Here is a 6,056-nt window from a genome sequence, read left to right as displayed (position 1 = left end):
TCCTTAAGCTCCGGTCATCGCTTCACTGCTCAGGTGGTTGGAACACTATGCGGCCATGAAGGGGTCTCGTCAGGTGACCAGGGAGCCACGAAGCTCAGTTCTGGGTGCACGCCTCCCACTGAACAGATCCGAGTCCTTTCCCTGAGCCCAGTAGTGTACTGGTTAATATACCTTCAGGGGTTACATGAAGGGCGTTTCACCCCTTCGTCCCCGGTTGCCTGGGCGACCCCCTCTTCCTAACTAATCAACAAACATTATGCTGACGCAGATTAACCAGACGTGTTGGCTGCTGTTTTTCTCCTTTCTTCACAGCCGTCCTGTGGTTGTGTGTCAGGGGACAAACTGGGTCGTGCTGTCGCGCTGTACCATTATCTGGTGGCTGTGTTTACAGATTCAATCTGAAGGATTGGGATCTAGATTTTACAGAATTTAAAAGTAAAACTATATACATCCAATATCACTTTTTTTTAATGAACATTTTTCACATTCAACATAGAGGACAAAGCAATAACATGAAAACAAGAAAATTACAAATAGTAAACTAACATGAGGTCATGGGATGTCCAGTCAATTCAAAACGCTAACTATTGATGGAGTGGGTCATCTTTTCTAAGAGATGGATGTTATTAACAATATTGACAAAGAGCCTTTTATGGCATTATTACTTGCTGCCAACAAGACCTTTAGAAGGTAGGTGGGATCTTTACTTAGCTCGTCAGAGATATAGTTCCAAGATATAGGGATGTGAATGTTGTACCGATGCCGTTTTTTATTTATTTTTTATGATTTACTTCCTTCCAGAAAGTCTGAATAGAGGGGCAAGTCCAGAAAACATGACCATCATCAACCATTCTCCACATTCCATTCAGCAACAAAGCTGGGTTCCAGTTTGTTTGGATTTCTGCTTTGGAGTGATAAAAAAGGGAATTAGGTTTTTCCAGTGTCTCCAGGTCAGGAAGTTGATGGACGATGACTGTGTTTCCCATGCATTCCGTCACACATCCTCAGTTATTTCAAAGTCCAGTTATTTTCCGCTTGGTTGTTTCACATAGTCTGTGGGGTCTGTATTCAGCATTGTGATGCCATGTTATAACTTGCCTATAAGACCTTTTGTACTTCCTGAGTTATAAGCATAAATTAATATAGGAGTGATAATTGGTGGCTCTCTTGAATCCGAACATTTTACCTCTTTACAGAAATAATCAAGTTGTAAATATCTGTAAAAGTCCTGCTTACCCAAACCATATGTCTGAAACAGATCATCAAAACTATTAACTTCCCACGAATTAATTATCTTTCACATGGAAGTGATACCAGAATAAACCCATTTTCTAAACCTAAAATCTTGCAATAAGTGGCGTAAAATTGTAAGGCGGCCATCTAAGCAGTTTGATGTCTCTGGAGTTGAAGACGTTCAACCACTAATGACCCCTAGTATACAAGAGGACCCATACAAGAGGATCCCTAGTATACAAGAGGACCCCTAGTATACAAGAGGATCCCTAGTATACAAGAGGACCCCTAGTATACAAGAGGTCTCTACTTTGCTGATGGAAGGGACATACCCCCAACTTCTCCGGGGAGATATCACCCATGGCCTCTTTTTGTCCCAAATGAATCGTGATGTTTGCTTTTTCCATTCACTAAATTGTTTTGGAGGGATCTCTACTGGAAGTGAGAGGAAAAGGTATAATAAGGGGAGAATGTTCATTTAAACTGATCTGATTCTGCTGACAAAATCGAGAGGGAGCAAGCCCAATCCACCCAGGCAGGGCCGCTGGATGGACAATTGCTCCTACGGCCTTTGGTGCTACGGCTCTGCATCCAGGTAATCATATTTTTTTTTTATTTATGCAGTAAATATCTAATAAGAGTGATAGATCTCTGGGTAGACTTACTTAGATACCTGATATTGGGTGAGTACAATTTGAAATTATACTTTGCAGTGAGTTCTTGCATGGGTTTGTAATTGAACATCATAACCGTATAATAATATTGTTTTCTGTACGTTAAGGACACATCCTGAATATACCCCATTTATTTCCAGCAAGGAAGGCCAGAACCTGGGTCCATGATTGTGACCAGTACACGTTCTGCTACAAACTTACTTTATACCCCTCACCTATAGATATACCCTTCAGATCTGACTCCTGTCGTATTGCTTGGGACAGAGGTTCAATGAATAAATTGTTTTTTTATGTCCATTATAATAACTCAACAAATATATAGGGATATGCTTCTCTTCTCCGTTAACGTTATGTTTATTTATTCTTTATACATTGTGTTTGAGAGAGCGAAACAAAGTATTCAGCTCTATGGTAATTGGATAAACACAAAAACATCAGCTCCGAATTAACCAGTAAATTAACTTAAATAATCCACACTTGTGGACATAGCCGCGGGAACGTATTCTCAGCAGGGGGTGCTGGAAAAAAAAAAACTCAGCCTGGACTAGACTCGCAACTCGCTACATTGATAAAAAAAAAAGATATATAGCAGCGCAGCTCAATTACACCAGTGCATGCGCGCACAGTCGAAAATCGATCGTTGTGTTCACACCATGGTTCACATCCAGCTGCTCACAGAACAAGTTTAGCGCACCACCGCTCCCCTCACACTTTTTCATGTAACTTTTTTTCAGCACTAGGTCATATGAGCATTAAATAAATGCTGCGTCTCAAAATGCCTTGGACAGCAGCGACGATGACCCGCTTTGCCACGGGCCGAAACAGTGCGGAGCGACCACAGCCAGAGCGAACACAGCGGGGCAGAGGAGTGTCAGGAATAGTCTTTGGTGTACACATCAGTACCGGAGTGTCAGGAATAGTCTTTGGTGTACACATCAGTACGGCCTATTTGCACTACTGTTTAGTGGCAATGCAGTGTTTTATTCTATGCCTTTTTATTTTCGTATATTATTTCAATGAATACAATTTATTTATTTATAAAAACAAGATCTGGTCTTCAAATCTTTTTTCCAAATATAGGTCGTCTTACAATGGGGTTTGTGTTTATATTCGGACCAATACGGTACAGCGGGCGCTCACATGACGTTAAGCATTTCCTGGTGCATAATGTGACGCTTCAGAACCTAAAATCCCGTTTCTCCCCGTTGACACAACACATAACCGGCGTTTTCAGAAATCTCCACTTTGGCCGGAGTTTTTAGATATAATCGTTTTCTGTGATAAGACAGGGCCTCAGACAGGGGGTGCTGCAGCACCCCCAGCACCCCTACTTCCCGCGGTACTGCTTGTGGATTAAGGGCAACACCTGTGCGCGTCCACGTGGGTGGCAACCGCTTCCTGTTTCAACAGCCGTTTTAACGTTTGTAACCGCCTCCCCTCTGCCGCCCTTCACTCATTTGAAATGAATGGAGGCGACGAGTCCGCGCGGCGGTGTGAAAGCAGAGGTTCACGTGTAGCATATACCATGGACCTAGGCATATACTAACAATTGATATAACTATTGATGAAGGTGCTTGCACCGCCGCGCGGACAACCGCCCTTATCACCGCCTCGCTGCCGGAGGGTTCAGCGCGGCGGTGTGAAGGGTCAGGCGTTTTCAAAAGCGGCTGCTGCTGCTGCTGTCGCCGAAAGTTTCACCACGGGGAAAGCTGAACTGTAGGGCAAAATCTGTGCGCGTTCACGTGGGCGGCAACCGCTTCTTGGTTTTCAGCCGCTTTTGTAACCGCCTCCCCTCTGCCGCCCTTCCCTCGTTGAAATGAATGGAGGCGGCGAGTTGCCGTGCGGCGGTGTGAAAGCAGCTTTCATTGACCGAACGTGAACCCGTCATGTCTTATCGCGAGACTTCGAGACTGTAACTCTCGCGCAGTGCGCACGTGTCGCTAGCTACTAACCAACGGCAGCGCGTGTTGCATCAGTGAGTTGAGTTCTGCTCTTTCTTGGTCCGCTTCAACCATTAACCGACTCACTACTGCCCGACACAGGTAGGTAAGAATCCTTTAATTCAGCTTTCATCGGCATAACAACCCATACCATTCACCGCGATCTAACACCTCTTAATGTGGATACAATACAATCAAAGGGAATCTCTTAAAAAAAACTATAACATCATCATGCCGTCAGAAGTGATGAGGCTGTACCGGCTGGGATCCACCTCACTTGGGCTCCTCTGACCCGGAAAGAATGTATAAGTGTTATATAAGTATAATATAAGTATTATCATTTTAATAATACAATAAGTATAAATTAGGATGTAGGAGCCTCTTGACAGAGGAGTCTTTTTTATATGTAGCCTACCGTAACCAGACTGATGGTGTAAGTTAGGATGTAGGAGCCTCTTTACAGAGGAGTCTACCTTATGAACCAGACTGATGGTAAAATGATCTATGATTCTGTTTACAGAGGAGTCTACTTTACGAACCAGACTGATGGTAAAAGGATCTATGATTCTGTTTACAGAGGAGTCTACTTTACGAACCAGACTGATGGTATAAGTTAGGTTGTAGGAGCCTGTTTTCAGATGAGTCGACTTTATATGTACCAGGCACAGCGGTATAAATAGGCTTATCTTGAATTTGGTAACCGAGCCCTCTACACGAGGACTATAGAAGACCCATCACTTGTGTTGTGAGCGACACGCCGGCCACATGAATCTGATTTGATATTGCATCAGATTCATGTAGAGTCGTATTACGGTAATGGCTGTAATGAGACGTTACAACTCAGGTCCGATTGAATAAAGATTGTTAAGGTTTAACTCGATTATTTGTTTCTCCTTTGTTTACCCGTACAGAGACATGGGGTAAAGCACGAGAAAGTATTTTGTGAGCACGATAAACTATATTGTGAGCACGAGAAAGTATCTCGTGCGCATATCACTGGCAGTGTGTGTGAGTGACGTCAGGGATTGAATGGACGAGAGAGGAGAGCGGGTGGTTGCGTGTCTGTTTAGTGAAATAGTAAACGAGTCTGGTTGTGTGTTAGAATAAAGTACCCAGCCTGTTCAAAATCTTTCATTCCGTCCTATAAGCAGACCCACTGCCGGTCAAAGTGAAGGGTGTTGTTACCCAGTGGCCGCAAGTGAGGGGTGGGGCTGTAGAGGCAGCTGGAGCTGGATTCCCAAATCATTCACAAAATTCACCTAAATCCACTCCAATTGAAATTAAATGAGATTATCAAATGGAATGACACATTATAACTCATACCAAATGTACTTAATAAGCAAAAACTAGACCAAGTGATCTTGAAGGAGTTTTATTGACTCGTTCAGTGTGGGTTGAATATAAAACTTACGGAACACCACAGATTTGGGAATTGTAAACGGGCAGTTACTGAGTACAATTGTAAACCAACAGTTACTACAAGTGTAGTTAAATTCAAATAAGCAGCCCCACAGATTTCTGAATTGTAAATAGTCACTTACTGCAATTGTAATCAGGCCCTTGCTGCCAATGTAATTGAATGTAAAGTAGGTGGAACTATATGCAAATACGAATTCTGATATGAATGTTGCATTTTTTTGGGCAAAACCTTTCAAAGATCATATAAAAAAATAAATAATAATAAATAATATTTTTTGTAAAGGAACTTTGCTCGTCTAGACTTCTGAGTGGCAAATCTCAATGACCCTTGTTGTGAAATCTAATGTCCCGCTTGAGTATTTTCCTCCATGGCTCATAATTAGGGCTGGGTATCGTGGCCAATAATAATAATAATAATAATAATAATAATAATAATAATAATAATAATGGTAACAAAAAAAATAAAAAACGATCTCATGCCCTATGAATCGATATTGCAAAATGTAAATTAAATCGATTAAATCAATATTTATTTTACCCAGCCCTACTCATAATGGTATCACATACCTATGAAATTATACATGATTGTAGAAAAGTAACTTGGAAAGGAATTAAAGGCCTGTTCCAAGTTCTACGGTAAATGTGAAAAAAATCATGTAATTTCTGCATTCTCCAGTAGATAGATATGCCTTATATCAATTCAGAATACAAAAATGTGAAAACAAATACATATAGGCTAGAATACAGAAATATTCTGTTACTGCTTAACTCTATTGCCAGATGCTGTTGC

At 41.8% G+C, this 6,056-nt stretch overlaps 1 protein-coding gene across 2 annotated transcripts in view; it reads left to right on the top strand.

The window, feature by feature from the left end:
* The first annotated feature begins 3,817 nt into the window (after nucleotides 1-3,817).
* Nucleotides 3,818-6,056, top strand: part of asns (asparagine synthetase) — a 14,771-nt gene continuing 12,532 nt past the window's right edge. Inside the window, exon 1 of one of the 2 annotated variants that reach the window (XM_060043072.1) lies at nucleotides 3,818-3,949. The gene's annotated coding sequence lies outside the window, so the exon portion shown is untranslated. Of the gene's footprint in view, nucleotides 3,954-6,056 lie in introns of both variants that reach the window. The other variant, XM_060043073.1, reaches the window with a different exon arrangement.

The sequence above is a fragment of the Gadus macrocephalus genome, chromosome 22, assembly GCF_031168955.1.
Source record: "Gadus macrocephalus chromosome 22, ASM3116895v1".
NCBI classification, from domain to species: Eukaryota; Metazoa; Chordata; class Actinopteri; order Gadiformes; family Gadidae; genus Gadus; species Gadus macrocephalus.
The sequence above is the reverse complement of the archived record's forward strand: the minus strand, read 5'-3'. Positions and strand labels throughout refer to the sequence as shown.